We start from the raw sequence: 23,926 nt of genomic DNA on the forward strand, positions 1-23,926 counted from the left end.
GATCAAAAGGCATACCAGTCTATGATAGGGTCTTTACTTTATTTATGTGCTAGTAGATCGGATATTATGCTAAGCGTATGCATGTGTGCTAGATTTCAATCCGATCCAAGGGAGTGTCACCTTGTGGCAGTTAAGCGAATCCTTAGATATTTAGTTGCTACACCCTGCTTCGGATCTAGTATCCAAAGGGGTCAACCTTTGACTTGATTGGATACTCAGACTCCGATTATGCTGGATGCAAGGTTGATAGGAAGAGTACATCAGGGACGTGCCAATTCTTAGGAAGGTCCCTGATGTCTTAGAGTTCTAAGAAACAAACTTCCGTTGCCCTATCCACCGCTGAGGCCGAGTATGTTGTCGCAGGACAGTGTTGCGCACAACTACTTTGGATGAGGCAAACCCTCAGGGACTTTGGCTACAATCTGAGCAAAGTCCCACTCCTATGTGACAATGAGAGTGCAATCCGCATGGCGGATAATCCTGTTGAACATAGCCGCACTAAGCACATAGACATTCGACATCACTTTTTGAGAGACCACCAGCAAAAGGGAGATATCGAAGTGTTCTATGTTAGCACCGAGAACCAGCTAGCCGATATCTTTACCAAGCCTCTAGATGAGAAGACCTTTTGCAGGTTGCGTAGTGAGCTAAATGTCTTAGATTCGCGGAACCTGGATTGATCTATAGCATACATGTGTTTTATGCCTTTAATCATGTTCCTTTATGCATTTTGTTGCTTATTTATGGTGCTCAAGTTGTACCCATGATCCCCGGACCTCACAAGTCCATTTACAAGTGATGCACTTATTTAGGGGGAGGCATGCTACAACTTGACACTTTGAGACTAACCTTGTGTTTGAGTTTATTTGTTTTAGTCTCAAAAGTGGATTGAAAGGGAAAGGTGGACTTGGACCATGAAAGACTTCCACTGCACTCCGATGAGAGGGTAACTTACTCCAAGTTCATCTCCATACTCTTATTGCCTCTTACTCCTATTTGAAGATTTTGGTGAGGCAATGGGGTTTAAGGGCCAAAAATGATCCCATTTTGGTGCTTCATGCCAAAGGGGGAGAAATTAAGGCCAAAGCAAGAAATGGATCAGCTACCACTTGAGAATTTTGAAAATAGTAGAGTTAGAGCTTTTGATTTGTCAAAATACTCTTATGGTCTCTAATTTTCAAAAATTGGTCTCTTGTGGGGAGAATGTTTGATTATGGAAAAAGGGGGAGTTTTTTTTAATCCTTGATCAATTTCTCTTGGAATACCTCTCTCTATTCCTCAACAAGTGAATTTGACTTAGAGATAGGAAATTGAGTTTGATTTGCAAAAACAAACCAAGTGGTGGCAAAGAATGATCCAAATATGCCAAATTTGAATCAAAACAAATTTGTGTACTCATTCGCATTGAGGTTGCACTTCTTTTAGTTGCTTTTTGTTGTGTTGGCATAAATCACCAAAAAGGGGGAGATTGAAAGGGAAATGTGCCCTTGGGCCATTTCTAAGTATTTTGGTGATCAAGTGCCAACACAAATGGTTTAAGTATGAAACTATGCCAAATGGTGGTAGAAGTGCAAATCAACACAAAGGTATGATTCTAGACTTAGTACATTGGTTTTTGTGTACTAACATATTTGTCTAAGTGTTAGAATCAGAGAAAAGACAAAAGAAAAAAGAGTTGGCTGTGTACAGTCAACTGTTGTTCAGTCTGGGTACACCGGACTGTCCGGTGGTGCACCGGACAGTGTCCGGTGCGCCAGGCTGGCTCTGGTGAAAAGGCCGCTCTCGGAATTTTGTCAGCGGCGCACGGCTAAAAATCACCGGATTGTCCGGTGGTGCACCGGACTGTCCGGTGGTGCACCGGACTGTCCGGTGAGCCAACGGTCGGCCGCGCCAATGGTTGGCCACGCCAACCGCGCGTGACGCGTGGCCGAGCCAACAGTTTGTAAGGGGCACCAGACTGTCCGGTGTGCACCGGACAGTGTCCGGTGCGCCAACGGCTCCAAATCTTCAACGGTCGGCTGTGCTAGAAAAGGAAAGAAATCAGCACCGGACTGTTCCGGTGCACCACCCGACAGAAGGCAAGGATAGCCTTCCTGGATTGCTCTCAACGGCTCCTAGCTGCCTTGGAGGTATAAAAGGACCCCTAGGCGCATGGAGGAGTACACCAAGCATACTCTAAGCATTCTTGATCATTCAAAATCCGTCTTTGCGCACTCGATTGACATTCTTAGTGATTTGACCTCCGTTCTAGTGGTGAACCTTGTGTTATTCATTTGTGCTCAAGTCTTGGCTGTGTGTGTGCGTATTCCTGTGGATTTGTGTGTGTTGCTTCCCTCCCTTACTCTAGTGCCTTCACTTTGATCCTTATTGTAAGGGCGAGAGACTCCAAGTTGTGGAGATTCCTCGCAAACGGGAAAAGAGTAAAGAAAGAAGAACACCGTGATATTCAAGTTGATCATTGGATCACTTGAGAGGAGTTGAGTGCAACTCTCGTCCATTGGGACGCCACAACGTGGAATAGGCAAGTGTTATACTGGGCCGAACCACGGGATAAATCCTCGTGTCTCTTGTGCTTGTTCTCACTGTGTCTATTGTGTTTTCACAAGAGCTCTCCTTAGCCACTTGATTTCATTGTGCTAACTCTTAATCAAGTTTTGTGGCTTTAAGTCTTAAGTTTTTACAGGATCACCTATTCACCCCCCCTCTAGGTGCTCTCACATCATCATCATAACATGAAGCACGAACAGAAATACTCTATCTTCGACGATAGTGCTTCGATGAACACAAAGAAGCTTCGTTTCAAACGAATATATGTTATGCAACAACATGCTTTGTTGTGTACGAAAAGAAGGGAAGGTGTTTTTCGCCTTCGGCTCAAAAGATACAAGTTTCATCCACAGCAAAGCAATTTTTACATGGATGAAAAGGTAAAAATATATTATAAGGTATGGACAGATATACACAGTATTGTTTAATCCTCGATTACAATTTTCTTTACAAAGATAATACAAATGTTCCTAAGCTCTATACAGGTAGGCCTAAAGAGAAGCTTCAGCAGCCTTCGTAACGTGCTTCGAATTATCAATCTTCGGCACCACCATCCTGCAAGCAAACAAACGGTATAAGGCAAAAAGTAATTACAAGAGAAGGCAAGCAACAGGAATAAGTTCCATACAGGTTTGAGTAAATTTCGGGCTTCGTCACCAGCCAACTCTCGCCCACCCTTAGCCCAAATCTGTGTTATAAATCTGTTCCCTATGCTCCGGGCTTCAATAGGGATATCAACCAAATCTGTTGGAGATAGGCTAAAGGTTGTCTATTCACAATTTTTGCGTGCGTGCAGCCAGCCTTCAAAAATGCTACACCTGTGCCGCGAGAAGCTAGCAAGGCATAGAAGTCACCGTGCTCGGCAATCACTTCATCAAGAGCATCAACTTCATTTTCAATATGATTGAAGGTGTTTGATATGTCTTCAGCCGAAGGGGTAATATCTTCGGAGCTTTCCCCAACCGAGCTGAAGACCTTTTTCAATTGTTGCACGCAACTGCTACCGAATTCTAGACACTTATTCTAAAGTTCTTTAAAAGACTCCTGTAGCTTTGTGATTTTATCAGCTTCGGCTTTGCATTTTGTTTGCAGTTCTTGTTTCTCTTGCTCGAAGTGTTCTGAATTTTTCTTTAAAGTTTCTTGAGCTTACAGAAGCTCCTCGTTTAATCTAGCATTTTCAGTTTGAACTTCCACGAGGGAACCCTTGCTGCTTGAAGCAGGAAGTCTTTATTCTCAAGAGAAGCTTCGTAATCTTTAATTTTGTTTTCCAAGCCCTCAATTATGATTTTGTTTTTCTTGTCTTCGAGGTCTTGTTGCATTCTCATTGCCTTACTTAGCAACATACTCTGCACTAATAAGCCTTCATCAGAAAACCTTGCTTCATCATAAAAATGAAAGAAATTCAGACAACATAATTTTACCTTGAAGTTGGAATGAAACAAACTGTCGACGATATGTTGTCGTCGGTAGCCACTGATATCAGCTTCAAGCTTCGAGAAACCGACACTCTTCGACAGAGTGCCGATTATCTTTGCCCCGGCGCGGTCTCGAATACATCCTAAGGCCCCTTCATCGATTCCACCAAAGAGCATAGCTCTTGGCTGGTAGCCACAGGATATACCATATTCCTGTAGCTCCTTCTTTTCAGCCTCGGATAATTCTTGACCGACCAGGTTCCGAAGGTCGAAGTCCCTTTCTTCCGAAGCAGCATCGGCAATCTTTTTCCCTTTGCCATGCACTATGGCCATGACCTTCTTTGCAGTCGCAGCTGTCTCTTCCGCAGCCATATCCGAGAGCATTTTATCAATCCAAGACAGTGTACTCTCAAGGTTGGTAGCTTCGGTAGCAGCTGCAGCTTTGGCAGAGGTATTAGCTTCGACAATGGCCTCGGCACTTGCAATGGGTGTTATTTTGGATGCCGAGACCAACGGTGGCGTCCGTTCAATGGCTTGCATAACAGTACCGATTATTCGTTTTTTCTGCCCATTCGCCTTCTTCTTTGTAGCCGAAGGTTCGTCCTTCTTCTGTAAAAGTTTCATCAGTTCTGGCCCCAGAGGACTTAGCAACTTGATGGGTAAGGATTCAGTCATTACCTTTCAAATTTCTGTTATTTTGGCAGCAGGAGGCGTCGAAGGAGTCTCCTCTGTTGCTTCGGTTATCTTCGGCTTTGGACTTTCAGCCTTCCTTTTCTTCAAAGCAACAGCCTTCGGCTCAGGAGTGGATTTTCTTTTCTTTGAAGCCTTTTCATCATCCTTTACCATTCTAGCAGCTTGCCTGCTCAGAATACTGACAGTTCTCTTTCTTTTTACACCTTCGGCACCCTTATTGAGCCTTTCATAATCAGGGTATTCAAATTTTAGGGCATCCATCACCCGGTTTAACCTTCGTTTTGGCCAAGTGTCGAAAGCTGCTGTCATCAATTGATCTTCTTTCTTTGTATAATTTCCAAGTATCTCATTGCACATTGTCTCGATCATATCCAACCATTCTTGGCAAGGCTCTTTAAACTGTTTTTCAAACTTGAAATGATAAGCTAGTCGAACAAGTTCATGCTTCTTCTTTGTTTCTTTCATCTTCAGCATTCCCTAGTCGCTGGACGTTGGATATGTCCGGTTGGCCAGATATTCCTGCACTAGGTCCCTGGTACTGATTTGCTCAGCTACCACTCTGAACTCCACTTCGGCCAGCTGACATGGCGAACCCAGTTGCATGTTGCATAGGGGCCTGGTCATTTCGAAGCTTAAAGACAGCGGACTCATGACCATGGTCATCAGCTTCTCTCTGTTTTTCTCATCAGCCTTAATATAAAACCATTCATTTTTCCAGCCGGTCGACCACTTTGTGCGGTAGCTGAGGACTGGTGCCTTCGTATCCTTGCGATACGCAAAATTGTAACAACCAAAATTTTCGTGAAGACCATCTGCCCTGGCCTTTGTCTGATAGTGCAACTCGTGCACGCGGCAGAAAGCTTCGGCATCCGGGCTCATCCCTTGGCTTCGAAGGGCCCAGATAAAGACGCTGAGCCTAAAAATGGCGTTAGGGGTCAGCTGATGAAGATATATTTCAAAATTCATTAGGACTTCCCCTATCATCTCATTCAGAGGAAATCGCAGTCATGCTCTGAAGAAGCTCTTAAAAACCACTACTTCATCCTTATTCGACACTGGGGTAGTTTCTTCTCCAGCAAATCGAACAAGTTTGCTTTCAGCTTCTCCAAAATAGCCCAGTTTTATCATCATGGCATGTCGTCTTCGGACATAGTAGATTTCTCAAAATCTAAATGGCTGGGCTTTGTTGGGATCAAAATACTGTAATATTCACTTTCATCAACATTTTCTTCTTCAGCAACAGTGTGTTCAGCTTCGGCACATGAGCACCTTCCTCAATAGCCCCCTCTGTCACAACTAGACCTGATCGTTCCATGACTTCTAAAATTGGTGTTGTCTCAGTGACCTCGGCTTCTTCTCTCTCACGAGACACCCTTGTAGTTGATCGCACTCTAGCCATTTTGATGGATTTTCTACAGTTTGACGAAGCTAACCCATTTGACGAAGTTAACCTTAAATGATGAAGTGCTCGCTTGAGAGCGCAGTGCAGAAAGCTTCGGCTATGGTTAAATTTTTTAACAGCGCAACAGTGCAATGACAATGAATGATGTGGTAACTCCTCACCAACCCGTCTGTTTATATAGTGCTGCAGGTAGGAAGACGAACCGTCAGGTCGCCTGCACTCGCTGAACGGTGGACCACTCAGCGCTCGGAATATTATAATCGTTTCTCGGCAACGAGCTCAGGGAAGGTGTTTTTTGGACCTTCGGCATTCCGAAGCCTTCGAGTTTTTTCGCGGATCGAGCTCGTTATGAAAAACGATCTAGCACCATGAAAGGGCTACTGTTGGGGACCTTCTTCTCCACCGAAGGTCCTCTAAGCAAAAACACCTTCGGCAAGATGACATGCAAACAGGCGTGACATGAAGTTGTATGTCGAAGCTACAATCAAAAGAGCTTCGGCATGATGATACGCTTGAGACGAAGGGTGGCACCGACTTTAAGAGGAAAAGACTACATAGTCCTTGATAGTTCGTATCATGATTATGATTAGTTGTCAAGGGCATAAATGTAATTTTGTCCGGGCTACGTCCCATGCCTATAAATAGATGAACAGTACCCCCGTATTGTTCACCCTGACTTGTATTCATTTGCACGTCACTCTTGAATTCTTACCTTCTGTCAAGTCGAAGGTATAAATGCAATTTAATATCGTTAATATTTGTTCATGATTATATAATAAGAATAGAGACAATCTAATGATTTGATATGATTATTCATATTTTTTTATATATGTCCCATATGTTCCTGCTTTTCATTACATATTGAGATGATGAAGGAATGTCCTTCATAACCTTCGTCTGAAGATCATTATATCTAAAGAGAGATAATGCTTCGAAGGACGAAGTTCTTTAACTATTAACATTTGTGTTGCCTTGTTCTTAACTCGTAGCATTTGAGAACAAGTGACCAACAAATACTTATGTGAATTGATGTTTATGAATGTAATTGTGATTGTGAATATGTGGTTGTATATGAAATCTGTGTATATATATGAAATCTGTGATTTTTTCATGTAAATGTCAGGAATTTACAAAAAATAGGGTTTTTTGCAACTGCTGAAATTATGTCCGATATAATGAAACCTTATGTCCAACGGCACCGTCGGACATAAGCGTCGTGGGCCCCGCCGACGGCCGTTAAGACCGTCATCGCGTATTATCGTCGACGACTGAAAGTGGCCGTCGGACATAAACTATGTTCGACGGTCGCCGTCGGAATTAAGGCTATTTCCGACCTTTTATGGCCGAGGGACGTGTGCCGTCGAAGATAAGCCTTCGGCCGTCGGAAATAGTTTATTTCCGACGGCTTAGTACTTGTCTCCGAGGGCTTTGACCGTCAGAAATGCTCTGTTTTACCGTAGTATTGTAGATATCATATATATAGACTTTGTTTTAGTAAAAATATGTTCATATGGATTGGTTGATTGTAAATATGGAGCCAATCACCAAAATTCCTTTGTTAAAAAATAAGACGTATTATTCTCTTTGGATAGCAGCAAGTAGGGATGAAAACGGTTTCGGAATTTTCGGTATTCCGGAAACTGATTTCAAAATTTTTCGATCGGATTCATCGGTAACGGTATTTTTTGAAAACAGAATCAGTTTTCGGAATTTTCTATCGGAATCGGCGTGGTGTTTTACCGACTGTTTCCTTCGTTTACCGGTTTTTGTCAGAAATTACCGGATTTGTGTCTTGGAATTGTATCTCGGAATTTTCGGAATTGTGTCTCGGAATTTTCCAGCAAGTGATTTTTCGCATCGTTTGTATGTCTCTAGATAAGGATTACTTATTTTTGTATTTTTTGGATGCCTTAAGATTTTTTGGGATAGATGGTGTTGGAAGGCAGTTGAGATTAACGATTTGGTCTTTTCCACACACTAGGTTTTAGGGTTTTCCTGTGAGGTTGTGAAAAACTCTTTATGTGAGGAAAAAATATTTCATAAGTAAGCATGCCATGTCAGCTAGATCGAGTGGATATTGTGAATTGTGAACTTTGAGTCTGTGAACTTGTGATCTTTATAAACTTGTTATATTGTGAACTTGTGATCTTTGTAAACTTTTTATATTACAAATTTGTGATACTTGTGAACTTGTTATATCATGAATTGTGAACTTATGGTCCTTGTGATCTTTTTTCAACTTCGTTGTATTATGAAGTTTGATATGTTTACCGATCGTATTTTAGATTTCAACCGTTATCGGTGTATTTTCCATACCAAACTTTTGTTTCCAATGTTTATGAAATACCGATATCGTTTCCGTTTCCAGAGTTACCGTTTTCGATTTTGTTTCCGATAAAATTTATAAAAACGGTAATGGTTTTAGTGTTTTCCGACTGTTTTCACCTCTAGCACCAAGCACATTACCACCTTTTCTCGTGTCGGTTCTTTCTCCGAACCGCAAAATTGGCCAAGCGCTCGGCGGTGGCTCACACCACCATCTTGCGCCGCCATCGCTGTTTGGTGTTTGCTTTGGAAGGTGTATGGTAACAGCCTAAGCAATTAGAATGGTTTATTATTTTTTACGCAAAGCGGCCAGCAAAGTCTGTCACGCATGCATGCTCGAACTTCTGCAAGGCACCATTAACTTTCGCCATGCTGCTGCACTGTTCGCGCACGTGAAGCAACACCAAATCGCAAGAAAAGCCTACCCGGCCGTCTCACATCCACACCTGTTTCGTCCACTGGGAATGTGCAGGCCACCTAATCTTTGTCACGGTCCGGCACGTTGAGCATCCCTGTGGTGCGGGGAACGGACTTGATGGGTTCGCGCGACCATGGACAGCTTTGGTGTGGCACTAGTTGGCGTACACGCACGCCAGCGACGCCACCTGCGACGTATGCCAGTTGTCTCGACAAAAGCTGCGCTAGCATTATCTATAGAGTGAAGTTTAAAATAAAGAGAGAGTAGGGAATGAGATAAGAGTGTGATGGAGATAGTCTAAAGAATCCTATTTTCAAAATGCACACATGCAACGTTCGGTCGAATACGCAACACCGTTCTTCCATTCTTGATCCGGTTCATCACATCGTGCTCCTCCTCTATCCACTCCCCAATGACGTCTTTTATCGGCACGCGCCACTCGTCAAATGGCACTACCGTCTAACTCTGATCGCTACAAAGAATCAGCCATGTTCCCAGATGTTTCGTGCGGCATGGCGCTTGGCCCGTGCGTGCACGAGTAGAGCATAATGATAGAGCTAGTATCAGTTTAATAAATCAATAGTGTACTATTAGGCGTGTTCCATTATATTAGTCATTTTTGGCTTCCTATCCGTTACAAGAAAAATTTTCTAAATCTGGACATAAGTTAGATGTAGATACATAGAACATGTTGTGAATCTAGACACCTTAAAACACGGCCAAAACGATGAGTATAATAGGACGAAGAAGTAGCTTTATGTATGTAGATCTTGACCTAGATCTATATCTAGAACTAGGGTTGGTGCTTTTTTACTAATAGCATTCATATTATTTTTGCTTGAAAAACATGATTAAGTTTGCACGGAGGATAGTGGGTAATATGTTAATTGTTGCTAATTATTTCTTTAGAAATTTTTTATTATAACCAAGAAAGTGGAGAAGTACATATTTTTTTATTAGGCGTAATCAAGTTGTTAGTTTTTCTTTCGCATGGTGGTTGTGTGGCATTATATATTTATAAAAAAGTCCAAATTATTCCCTTCACCTATGATTAATATTTACATAACCCTTAAAGTATTTTTTGTTTATTTTAACCCTTCAATCCTGTGAATTAGTTCAATTTACCCCTTTTCAAATTTGTATTTCTTATTTCTTTTAACTACAAACTAAGTTTTTACTCCAAATTTTGTTGTTAGTAGCTAATAACAAAATTTAGCCTAGAAAAATATATTATGTATTTTAAAATTATTTTGATAGGTTAGAGACCGAATAAGATAATAAATTTAATAGTACAAAACTAAATATGAGATAATGATGAAAAATTCTTAACATATTTTCTAACATAAGTTATGATATTCTAAATCACCTCAGAAAATTTGACCGTGTTGTCATGCTATCTATTTATAATCTAATTTAGTATAAATGTGTTATCTATTTAATAGTCCTCACGTGTCCCGTTGGTCCGCGTGCTGTCGTGTTGTTTCGCACGTTGCGCACTTCGACTTTCGCCGTTAATTCGCCTCGCTTAGAGTCACTAATATTATCTAAATTTCTTATCTAACTGAGATAACATAGTAGATTTATTAAAATTAGGTAATAACTCTAGTTACATTTAATAAATGTCTACTAATGCAAGTATATCGAATTAAATGTTTTATTTCATATTTGTATAACGTAAATGCAATAACTTCTCAATCATAGTTTCGATCTTGGCGTTTCTTTTTCTCGTGCGACCGTAGAAGCGAGCTCTATTTTATATTGCACGTGTTTATAATATTTTCCCTTGTATGGTGTATTGTTCCTTTCTATTTTAAAAATGTTGAATGTATGTTTGCACTCGATTAGATAACGTTCTATCCACGGAGTCCAAGGAAGTTGCAGGAGAAGCCCCTGAGCAACAATAGTTTGGAGAAGGCAAGTGTCCTCTGACTTATTATGTACTATTTACTTTATAATTCACTGTCCCACATATTATGATTTACCTAAGGATTGACTAGCTTTCTATTTATCATGTCCTTGATTACCTTTTTGGGTTGGGTTATTATGATCAGCTACATGCTAGTGCTTTACCATAATCAACGAACATGATGAGAATTACTTTATGATACGATGATTCATTCCGATTATAACTATGAGCTTATGGCATTTTAGGGGGCTCGGGCTGTTTGTCGAGTACCTCTCCATAAGGACTTGTTCGTTGAGAGACCACCCATGACAACAGTACAACCATGAGTGTGGTATGGGACGTCCTTAGCTGATTAATTGGAGGAACCTGGGGTGTAGTTTGCTTCGCCGTTGTATCGTCAATGGGGCTGGGGCATATTGCTTGCTCTGCTTAGGGTGGATGCTGAGGTTCATTTTATTTGGTTTTGTTAGTCAGCCACCTTAGGTAGGGAGAACTGTGTTTGTACGACTGGCAAAACCTAACGGGCGGCTACACACAGGAGAATCTTTGTAAAGGCTACGTAGTGATACCCTGTCAGATCACCTAGGAAGTGATCAATGGGGAGTCATGATCCCCGGGCAGAACAGGAATCACGACTCGTGGGTAAAGTGTGCAACCTCTAAAGAGGGTTAGAAACTAGTATATCAGTCGTGCTCATGGTTAAGAGCAACCTTGGGATTCTCTTTGATTAGAGATACTCTGGATACATTTATGTTGATGGTTTAATGATTATAGCTATACTTATGATATATGGTACTTTCCTCTCTGAGGAGGTGCTTTCTTTTGGGATGTCAACTTGGGTTCTATGATAAAACTTGGCTTCTACTAATGATAATTACCTGACCAACTAAAAGCAACTGCTTTGAGCTAAACCCGACATACAACTAGTCCACTTCAACCAAACTGGACATTTGCTAAGTACGTTGATGTGTACTCACCTTTGCTTGAACACAAAACACTAGGTTGTCCCCATTGCAACCATTTCTCAGGAGAAGATGAAGGCAATGAGAAGGATTTTTAGGAGTTTCAGGACTTCGAGGAGTTCTAAACTAGATTAGCGGCAAACCCCTAGTTGGCTCCCTGTGAAGGCCTTATCTTACTACGTTTCGTTCAACACTTTGATTTATTTTGAAGTTAATGACTATGTGGATGTTTCGGACATCATGATGTAATAAAGTAATACCTCTTTCCGCTATTATTTGAACACTGTGTGATGATGTCCAATTATGTAATCACTATGTACGTGAATTTTGTGATCCTGACACGTACATGGTTCGCATTCGGTTTACCTTCCAAAATCGTGTGTGACATAAGTTGTATCAAAGCCTTGCTGACTGTAGGACCGCTAACCTAGAGTAGAATGGTCGTTCTAAGGGTTATGGGCCCTTATTCTCACCTTGACCTTTGGTGTCACTTCAAAAGTAGGTAGTCTCGACCAACCCTATGCTTCACTTTAGTATATATTATACCTTGCTAAAATCTTATTTTATTTTGTTTCCTAATCTGTGTATGGTTTACTTGCTGGTCCTATTAGTTTTGTTCTCATCCTTATGCTTACAGTGTCTTTTGTAGATAGCTCTCCTTAGGCACACTGCACGTAAGTCAGTGATTCCTTTCCTGCCTTCTCGTCTTGTGGAGCGCCCGCTTCACCGCACAGTGACTGGTCAGTCGAGTCACTTGGAGAGGCTACACCATCACTTGCTTGAGGAACAGGAACGTCGGCGTCAGGAGAGGGAGCAACAAGATTCTTCTTCCTCTCCTCAGCAAGAGGTGGAGTCTATGAGGCGTCCCTCCCCTGTGCCCCCGTTGGAGGAGTCCCCTGCACCACCATAGGGCATCCTGGCTGCTGGAGGAGCTATTGGAGGAGATCCCGGTAGAGATGGCGATGGTGGCAGCTCAAGCCACAGTACCAAGCTTTCTAAGGGACAGGAGCCTGAAGGATGGATCGCCCGACCCATCACTCATGACGCCGCACGAGGTTGTCACTTTCAGGACGCGCTCAACACCCTATTGCGTCGGGATTTAGATTGACACACATGGTCGATCGAGTATCGTTGTGTAGTCTGCCAGCATATTCGCGGGACGTACCTGGACCATTGGGAGGCTACCTGTTTGGTGCGCCGTCTAGAGGATGATCTCTGGGGTGTAGAGATCTGCTGAGAGCACTATGTTATCTCTGAGAGGGACACCATAGAGGCGGCCATGCAGGATGTTGCACGGTGTGCACTCTCGCAGTATTGCTCGTTGTTTAGTAGGGTGGCTGACGATCTTAACCTCAGGTATTACCCTCGCCGTTCAACTGGCAGTATAGGGAGTGTGATTGTCTCACCTATTGGCGAAGGCAATCCTAGGTTAAGCGGCACAGTCAACCTAGTTGTTGTGCTCAACACCAAGCTGGACCACGCTCTTGAAGAGTTGAGTAGGGTTTGTGTTGAGATCGTGGAGCTACGGGCTGAGCGTGTGGAGCACCATCACCAGGAGGATGGTTCTCCCGCCCCCGCTAGGACTCAACACCTGTACCGCTCACCGCCACGTGGACACCATGTTTATGGCACTCCTAATTGTAGGACCAAGATAGATCTAGATCCTTAGATTGTTAGCGTGAGAGTTTGTAATAAATTCTTAAGTCAAGTATCTTAGTCTTAGTTAGTCAGGATAGTTTCTTATTCTATGTTATGTTATGCTTGTGATGGTGAACCTATGCTGGATTTTGATCTTTGTAATGACTGTCTCCAAAATGTGGGTGTTCCCTGTAGTTTGTTTTAGTTAACAATGTTAATAAAGTTAGATATTTAGTTGCGAAACATTTTACTTATACTTTCCTCTTTATCTAAGAAGTTGTGTTTGACTGTGTTGAGAATAAGTGAAGATGCTTGTTCATTCAGTATTATGAAGATCTATGTATGCCTTTTCTTATGCTACAAGATTGCAAGATCAATTCTGATGTGTGAATGCCTTCCACGGATGTCTAACAACAGACACTGAGGAGGGAGGCATACTCAACAGGAGCAGCAAGCCCCGCAGGATGAGGCACCCCAACAGTTGCCTCCACCGCCACCCCGATGACAGTGGATCAGATGTTCTTCATGCAGACCTAGGCAGTGCAAGCTATTGGACAGACTTTGGCATCCATGCAGCCAGCGCAACAACAACCTCAGCCGCAACCGCAGATTCAGATGTCTCAAATGCCAAGGGACAAGCATGTGTAGTTTATGAGAGGTCATCCTCCTGTTTTTGCCCACGCTACCGACCCCATGGATGCCAAAGACTGGTTGTGCGCAGTGGAGCAGGAGCTGCACACCGCTCAATGAAATGACAGAGAGAAAGTTCTGTATGGTCCTCGTCTGCTAAGGAGAGTAGCTCAGTCCTGGTGGGAGTCCTACTTCGCCACCCATGCCGATCCTGAAGTTATCACTTGGGAGGAATTCAGAGAAAATTTCCATCAGTACCATGTTATAGAAGGTCTGATGATAGTGAAGAAGGAAGAGTTTCTGCCACTGAAGCAGTTGTGACAGAACCTCCCAAGTCATTAGGCCCACTTACAGTTGTCCTTGTCCGATGGACCTTGAACAACCCTGTAGATGCACCTAATCACTTGACAAGTTCGGTATCTATATCCTTTTCCTTGCCTAAGAGCGTTTCACCCATCACGCAGATATTACAACACATCGGAGGAACGAATAAGCAGAAGCAATTACGGTAACTTAATTTACATTAAAATATAGAAAGAGTGTTATTATTACAGACCAGAGGTATATGAGTGCATGAGTTTTATTATTACAAACTCGGGAGGCAAAAACCCCTCCCGCATAAAAAGTATAATGTTTTTAAAAGGAGGACAACATCCTCCCGAGGCTTCACTCTTGAGATTCTTCTTTTGGCACCACCTTAGAGCAAAAGCAGCAAAAGTTTGCCGCTTCCTCACCTACAACAACATGGGTTCGAAAACCCTGAGTATGAAGTGTACTTTTGCAAGTCTTACCCGTCAAAATAAAAGACCCTCAAGGATATGCTGGCTTAAGGGAATCAAGGTAAGGCTTAATCAAGAATAAAGACTCTGTTTGCAAAAATGCTTACTAATAGTGGATCCTTAAAAATTCAGTTTTATTAGTCAGTTAAGTCGTTACCTGTCACTAGAGTTCTTTCTACCCTAGTTCAAGCACTTAGCCTATGCTAGCCATCCTTTGATCAACCCTTCTTGTTCACTGGAATGCTACCTGTAAGTCAGTGACCAAGTCTTCATGCCCAAGAAGTAACGGCGATCCGAATCGATTAATACCCAGCTGGGGATCTCCAATCACACGACATATGTAGCACTTAACCCTTGCATATGTCAACTCGCCACCGGGTTTCTTAAGACCAGATCGGGTTCACGTCAACTGAGAGCACAGATACACCATCGTCCAGCCTCTTGCCACGGAGGGTACACGCTACTCTCGCCATCTCTCCACTCCCATTGTGTGTTGTCCTATTCTGGTATTAGTCTACCCGTGGCAAAGCTTACCCATGATGAGGCATGTGACCAGTTAAAAGGTCCTCGATCATCAGGCCTACATCGACACGGTCCTTAATCGACGCAGATGGAGACACTACACCGAGACTCTCTTCTCGTGCAAGTCACCCGCCCAGTCTCAGCTTTATCATGTAAAAACCCAAAGTTTGGTACCTGTCAGAGGTACATCTTTTCCGATGTTGAACCCATCATGGCCATGATGGATCCGCCATCAAGTTTTATTTTTGAAAACATCCCATCCATTGTGAAGCATCACCTTTTGTTAAAACAAAACATTTGTTTTTCTAAAGCAGGACTAAGCATCAGAAAAACCTTTTAAGAAAACAGGTAATCAAGGAAAGGTAATCAATCTTCCAAGGGAGGAAATGCATCAATTGTTTAGCACACAACTCCTATCACCTAATGCATCAAGCAAGTGAGAAAGATTTTAAAATAGCAAGGAAGTGGCAAATGTACCGGGGCTTGCCTTGTGTTGTAGGAGAGTCGAGTTCTGCTCCACAAATATCAAAATAAAAGCAGTTCCTGGCAGGTGGGTCTTCAGGTGGTGGTGGTGTAGCTCCTTCTTCTTCAATCACTACTTATTCCTCGTTCTCTATATATAACCATATATAACCATGAATGCTCATGTAATGCTTATGAAAATGCATTAATATAAAAGGTTTATCAAGTTGTATCTTGAATACAACTTTCCTTCACGATACTCCAGGGAACTAGGGTTTTTGGAGTCAGTTCTTCATTTCAGAGGGCAGACCCTACCTAGAAGACTAGGGTTTTAAGTTTAGGAACCAAACAATGTCCAAAACAAGTCAAACTTCATTCATGGGATCTAATTACTAAATTAGGCTCATCCTAAAAGTTTGGTGATTTTTGGAGTCTTCAATTAATTCCTAAAATTCCAAGAGACTAGGTTTTGTCTAATTTAAATACTTCATAATTTCTGGTTTTGACTAAAAATCTTGTAATCATTTTTATTAAATACTAAAGAAACTTAGGAGTCCAACAAAATTGGTCTCACATTTTTAGCATTTTTCTAGAATTTTCTATGGATTTCCAAAGTCTGATAGAAAAAGAAAAGGAGAAAAGGTCAACAGTACTGGGCTCAAGTCAGCCCAAGCCAACCCAATACCGACAGAACACGCCTGCGGTGTCAGATTTGCACAGAGGACCCTAGTGATTTGAAAACTCTTAAAGAGTCCACAGTATTGTTTCTTTGTGCCACTGACAAATGCAAATAGACCCTTCCCCTTTCTATTCTTTACAACCCATGATCCCCGACGGTGGATGGCGACAGACCGAGCTCCGACGAGCTCGTACTGGCCGGAATAGGCAACGGCTAGTCCTTTCCTTTGCTTGACACCAAATTCAACCCCGAACGACCATTTCCCCTTACTTAATTGCAAGGTTCGAGATCTTAATCACACTGCCCACGGTGACAGCGCGAGCAACAGATAAACTGAGATGTTCCCGGTGATCCTACAGGTTCTAACTCAATTGGATGGGTCGAGGAGCATCACGGGTACATCAGAGTACTGAAATGAGGGAACAGAGGGTGTGAATGGACCTGTAGCGCGCTGGCCACAGTGAGAGTCTTTCACGGCGGCGGAAAACCGATTTGGGGGATGAATGAAATTCTCCGGCTATAGTGGCTAATCGAGGGCGGGAGTGGGTGCTCTGGCTTTGTGATAACATGGCGCAGCAGACCGGGCCATCAATTTATAGGGGCATTGAGCGGTGGCGCCTGATTTGAAGAAATCGCGCTGGCGGCCGAGAAGGGGGATGAGTCACTGTGGTGATCTACTGTGGCGATCGCTGGTCATAGATGGATGACGATCACTGGTTAACCTTCACGGTGTAAAACGATGTGGTAACTACCTAAGGCGTGGCGCAACCGGAGAAAACGACGGTAGCCTCGGCGATGACCGCACGGCCACGTCGCCGGGCAAGTGGGCACAGCAACAGGGCGGCCACAGTGCCCCAAACTCATCCGCGCTTGAAGATCTTTTGACTGCCGAGCGTAATCCACTTATCCGATGCACGAATTGTGGCGACCGGCGTGAATCTGGGTGCACGGTTCACCGGCGGCGAGATGCACTGCATATGATCATATTCAGTGACTGTACCATTGAAACCATCCATCAGAGCGCTTGACAGAGCAGATTAAAGGCCTTGGTTCTCCCATTTTCATGTGGCAACTTGATAATCCTTCTGCAACAAAGTTGTTGCTCTATAATCCTACTTCAACTTTGTTATAGTATCCACAACCAAACACTCACTAGATCATGCTAAAAATGGATCCCCTAGTTCATCTAACTTCACTATCAGTCAGAATTCAGCCTTAGGGCTGACTGATAGCCAGACGTCAAGCCCATTTATCTCCAAATTTTGTATGACACTAAGGCTTAATCACTTAAGAAAAGTTAAGCTCCTAAAGTAGCTCTAAAAATTTGATGTATTGACCCTAGGAAAATTCCTTATGGATTAAGAGATATAAAGCTCCAAAGTTTACCCCTTTCAACTGAATTCGGACTTAGTCACATATGGTTTATGGGTTGCCCATTTTGCAAATAAGTCCAAATCCCACAATTTGACTTTTTAAATCATCAAATGTGAGCAACACATAATTTGTGGTGTTATAATACTTTGGTATTTGTACTTTGGTCCAAAAGTGCAACAATTTTACACTTAGCCCCCTAGGGTTCCAATTTAGTGTTTTCTAGGGGTCTTTTCAGGGTTTTTAGCACTTTAGGGTTTGGATGCCACTCAAGTCCTTCCAAGAGGATATCTTAGGATCATTTTTCATATCTTTTGAGGTTTTCACATATTTGGGCTTCCCTTATATCCATAAGCCCAGATTTAGGGTTAAGTACTTTACACTAGGGTTAACCACACATCAAGTCATATCAGTACAACATTTTTGAAATTTTTACCTAGTGAATGCACTCTAGGTGTGACAAACTCATGATATGCTAATGCTCATGATGTTATGCTCAAGTTTTAGTGATAATAACACCAGGGGTGTTACAGCAGTGACCCATGTCTGTCAGTGAGTACAGGAACATATTTCTGTAGTTGTCTCGCTATGCACCCGAAGATGTCAACACCTATGTGAAAAGGTAGTACCGATTCATGAGAGGTTTGGTTGATCCCCTGCATTACCAGCTGATGAATCACACCTTCCCTACCTTTCAACATTTGATTGACAGAGCAATCATGACTGAAAGAAAGCACAAGGAGATGGAAGACCGAAAGCGCAAGATGAGTGGACCCTAGTCTAGGAGAAATAGACACCCATGTTTCTCGAGCAGCTCATCTCAGTAGTACGAGCATGGCCACCCATAGGGATATTAGTAGCAGAGCCAGCGTCAGAACCAGCAGCACACTCAGAGGCAGTATGAGTAGCCGCAACAGTACCGTCAGAACAACCAACCGGGAGGAAATCAGTACTAGAGGCAGAGCAATCAGACACCTCGCCTTCCTGCCAAAATAGCTAATCAGAACAACTAGGCAACCCTAGTGTAAGGAGAAGGCAGAGGATGCTTCCATTGTGGAGAGCAAGGCCACTAGGTGATGCAGTGCCCGAAGAAGATGTCTCAACAGAAATGTGAATCACTTAGAGGCTTTTACAGTTCAGAAGACCCCAAGAGTGGCATTAGGTACGTTCTCAGTCGAATCTCATCCTGCAAAAGTGTTGTTTTATACTGTAGCCACACATTCTTTTGTGACTGCATCATGGGTAGAAACACATAGCATACCAGTAGCACCAATGTTTCTGCCTATGAGGGTTAGTTCAGTTGGTGGGAGAACCTAAATAGATAGATTATGTCCACATGCAAGAGTCAAAATAAGGGGGATAGAGTTCCCCACCGATCTGGTAGTAATGGGTACTTGGGGCGTAGACATAGATGTCATCCTAGGGATGAATTAGGTGACAAAATATCAAGCAGGCCTTAGCTGTGATAAGAGGACTGTGAGGTTGGTGTTCTTGTCAGGAGAGAAGTACAGGTGGAGCCGATCTTTTTTGGACCAAAGAAAGAAAGCTGTCATCAGATATCTATCGATAGTAAGGAAGCCAATCCGCTTGAGGTCATCAGAGTAGTATTAGAATTCCTAGATGTGTTCCTCGAGGAGTTACCAGGCATGCCCCATGAGAGAAAAAGTTGAGTTTGCCCTAGAGCTTATCCTAGGCACCGCCCCCATTTCTAAAAGAGCCTACAAAGTATCCGGACCAAAATTGGTGGAACTCAAGAAGCAGATAAATGAGTTGTTGGAGAAGGGCTACATCAGACACATCACCTCGTCTTGGGCCGCTCCAGTGTTGTTTATAGAGAAGAAGGATGGTACGAAGAGGATGTGCATAGATTACCGAGCCTTGAATGAAGTCGCCATAAAGAACAAGTACCCCCTGCCCAGCATAGAAGATATGTCCGACCAGTTGAGAGGAGCTAGTGTGTTCTCAAAGATAGATCTGAGGACAGGTTACCATTAGCTCAGAATCTGACCTTTCAATGTACCGAAGACGACATTTACCACCAAGTATGGGTTGTATGAGTTCACAGTGATGTCTTTTGGTCTGACAAATGTGCCAGCTTTCTTCATGTATTTGATGAAAAATGTGTTCATGGATTACCTGGACAAGTTTGTGGTGATTTTCATCGATGATATTCTCACAGAGCGAGGAGTACCATGTGGATCACTTGAGAAAGGTGTTACAAAGGCTACAATAGCACCAGTTATATGCCAAGCTGAGTTAAGTGTGAGTTCTGGATTCATGAAGTCCTATTCTTGGGTCACATCATAAACATAGATGTGTTAGTTGTGGATCCAAATAAGGTAGCAGACATTCTGAACTGGAAAGCACCAAAAGATGTTCGTGAAATCAAGAGCTTAATTGGAATGGCCAGATACTACCAGCATTTCATTGAAGGTTTTTCAAAGATTGCTAGACCCATGACAGCCTTGCTAGCAAATAAAGTTGAATTTAAGTGGGTCCAGAAGTGCTAAGAGGCCTTTGAAGGGCTGAAAGAGAAGTTGACTACAACGCTTGTCTTAGTTCTGCCTGATGTTCACAAGCCATTCTCAATGTATTGCAATGCTTCCTACACCGACTTGGGATGTGTGCTAATGGAAGAATGAAGAGTCGTTACGTATTCGTCCCGATAACTGAAGGTCCATGAGAAGAATTATCCCACACACGACTTGGAATTAGCAGCAGTGGTTCATGCATTGAAAACATGGAGGCACTACCTATATGGGAAGAAATGTGATGTGTACATAAACCACAAGAGTCTAAAGTACATATTCACCCCGTTAGAGCTGAATATGAGGCAACGAAGATGACTAGAGCTGATTAAAGACTATGAGTTGGAGATACACTACCATCCGGGCAAAGCAAATGTGGTTGCAGATGCACTAAGTAGAAAAAGTTAAGTCAGTATGATGGTCGCTCATCTGATACCATATGAGTTGGCCAAGGAGTTTGACAGACTGACTATAGGATTTTTGAACACCACGCAGGGTGACAGTTCAACTAGAACCCACCATAGAGTGGGGTATCAAAGAGGGACAGAAAGGTGATGAGAAGATCAGCGAGATCCGTCAGCTAATCTCAGAAGGGAGAGGCAAGGACTTTCAAGAAGATGAAGAAGGTGTGATATGGTTCAAAGACCGACTGTGTGTTCCCTACATCATGTGCATTCAGGAGCTAATTCTCAAAGAAGTTCATGAGACAGCATATTCCATACACCTCGGAAGCGAGGAGATGTATTAGGATCTGAAAAGGAGGTTTTGGTGGTATGGTATGAAAAGAGAGATTGTAGAGCACGTCGCCATATGTGATAGTTGTTAGAGAACCAAAGCACAGCATTAGAAACTAGCTGCACTTTTGCAGCCGTTGCAAATTCCTCAGTGGAAATGGGATGAGATCGGAATTGATTTCATAGTTGGCCTACCTCGTACTTGGGCCAACTATGATTCCATTTGGGTGATTGTGGACCGCTTAACAAAGGTGGCCCATTTCATACCAGTGAAGACAACATACAATGGAGCAACACTAGCTGAGTTATACATGTCCCGGATTGTTTTTTTGCATGGTGTTTCGAAGAAGATAGTGAAAGTCGCCTAAAGTGGGGTGAATAGGCAAAACCTAAAAATTATAAACTTTGAACACACACTTCACCCGGGGTTAGGGTTAGAAATAAATAATATTGAATTCGGAGTGCGGAAGATAGTTCCTCTTGCTATGAGTTGCTCAATCAATGTGGATAACTTTGGGAGCAAACTCAAAACGATGTGAGCAAGAGAACTTTAGAGAGAGAGGAGATGGGAGAAACAAATCGAGTGAAGATCAATACAAGTGAACACGGTGATTTGTTTCCCGAGGTTTGGTTCCAAGGAACCTACTCCCCGTTGAGGAGGCCACAACGGTCGAGTCTATTCAAACCCTTTCCCTCTCTCAATCGGTCACTTAGACCGGTTGAGTGCTTCTTCTTAATCACACGGGTTACTAAGACCCCGCAAGGATCACCACACACTTAGGTGTCTCTCGCTTTCTTTACAATACACTTGAGAAGTTTAGAATGAGAAGAAGAAAGCAACCAAGCAACAAGAGCAACAAAAGAATCACAAATCACCCTCTCTCAATTCACTAAGCACTTGATTTGGTTTTGGAGCTTGGAGAGGATTTGATGCTTTGATTGTGTCTTGGAGTGTATGATTTTGCTCTTGTATTGAATGAGAAGGTTGGAAAGCTTGGATGGCTTGAATGGAGATAGTTGAGGGATATTTATAGCCTCCAACCACTTCCTAGCCGTTGGCTGACTTTGCTCTCGATGGGCACACTGGACAGTCCAGTGGTGCATCGGACACTACACTGTTCACTGTCCGGTGTGTTCTGGCTTTGCAGACTAACTCTGACTTCTGACGGTCAGACTGTTTTGCAGTCGACCATTGGCGAAGTTGACTGTTGCTCCGTTGGCTCACCGGATAGTCCGGTGGTGCACCAGACGGTCCGGTAAATTTTAGTGGAGTGGCTCTCAGGAAACTCGAGACCCCAGTTCGCGAGCTTCAGCCTGGGCACCGGACAGTGTCCGGTGCGCCACTGCTTGCAATAAAACTTGTATTCTCCAAACTCTGTAGAATTCCCCAACTTATTTTTGGTGTATGTTAATGTGAACTTTATGCACCTAATAAAAACATTCACTAGGCAAACTAGTTAGACCATATGGTTTGTGATGGACGTCAAACACCAAAATCGATTATAGGAAATGTTGAGACCATTTCCCTTTCAATCTCCCCCTTTTTGGTGATTGATGGCAACACAAACCAAAGCAAATACAAAGTGTAGAAACGTAACTAGTTTGTAATTTGTCGGATGTGCATAAGTTACTTTGAATTGAACCAATTGAAAGTATTTCTGAGTATACATGGTTGCTTTGATCTAGTTTACATTTTGGACCATGTTTGCACCACTTAGCTTGTTTTTGCAAATCTTTAGGAAAAGTCTTTTCAAATTCTTTTGCAAATAGCCAATCGTATAATAATATGATTTCTAAAAGTATTTCAAAGATTTTGAAAATTCTCCCCCTGTTTCAAATGCTTTTCCTTTGGCTAAATAAAAAGCTCCCTTGAAGGAGTTCTCCCCTTAGCTATCAAGAGGGTTTTTTGCTGTTTGAATATTCTTTCCCCCTTTTTGAAAAGGTTTTTAGAAAATAGTGTGGTGGTGCGGTCCTTTTGATTTGGGCCTAATAATTTCTCTCCCTTTGGCATTAAGCGCTAAAAACGAAGAAACCTAAGAGGCCTTTTATTTTCTCCCCTTTATAAAAGGATATGAATGAAAGTTCATGAGTAGGGCAAAGGATAAATGATACTGACATAGTCGTAGTGGAAGCCTTGCCTTTGCCGAATACTCCATTTTCCTTTCAATCTAAGACTAAGGATAGTAATACACTTGAAAGCACATTAGTCTTAGCTTTGGTACAAGAAGAATAAGAAATATGCATTTGTACCAAATGAAAGAGACATGATCAAAGGTATATAAATGAGCTATGTGAGCAAGATTTTCAAAAGTTCTAAATATGTTTTTGAGTTCATTGGGTACCAAATCATGTCTAGAAATTTTCCTAGAACTTTTGGAGCCTTCAAGATATTTTTCGGACATTCAAAAAGATTTCAGTTTTTTTGGAATTATTTTAATTTTAAAAATGGGATTATTACAAAAAAATAAAATATCTTCAAACCCTAGCAATATATATGACTGGAACCCTCTCGTTGTTCACAGTTCCCAGAATTGCTCGCCGAAGTTCGGGGCGGTTCCAACTCCGACGACAACTCTGGTGAGCAATTAGTTTCAATCCATGCAGCGTTGGTGGAATCCGAGGATACCGCTGCATTCTTCTCGTCGAGAGCTTCGTCCCGGTGCTTTTGATTCGTCGATCCAACCGTCGTTTCGCTGCCAATCGATGATTTTTTCTTGGCTCCAGCGAACTTCGTCTCCTCCGGTGAGTTTCCCTCCATTGTTGTCCATGGAGTTTCTCCATTTTTGTTTCCATATACGTAGCCCCTCCCTCTCTCCTCCCCCTCTTTCCCAGGCGGCGCCTTCACCCATGCCTCCTCCCCCCGTAGCCCCCCGCGTGTCTGTCCCCTCCCTCGTCCCGTGGCCTGCGCGCGCCTT

Source organism: Zea mays, chromosome 2 (genome assembly GCF_902167145.1).
Source record: "Zea mays cultivar B73 chromosome 2, Zm-B73-REFERENCE-NAM-5.0, whole genome shotgun sequence".
In the NCBI taxonomy this organism is placed as follows: Eukaryota; Viridiplantae; Streptophyta; class Magnoliopsida; order Poales; family Poaceae; genus Zea; species Zea mays.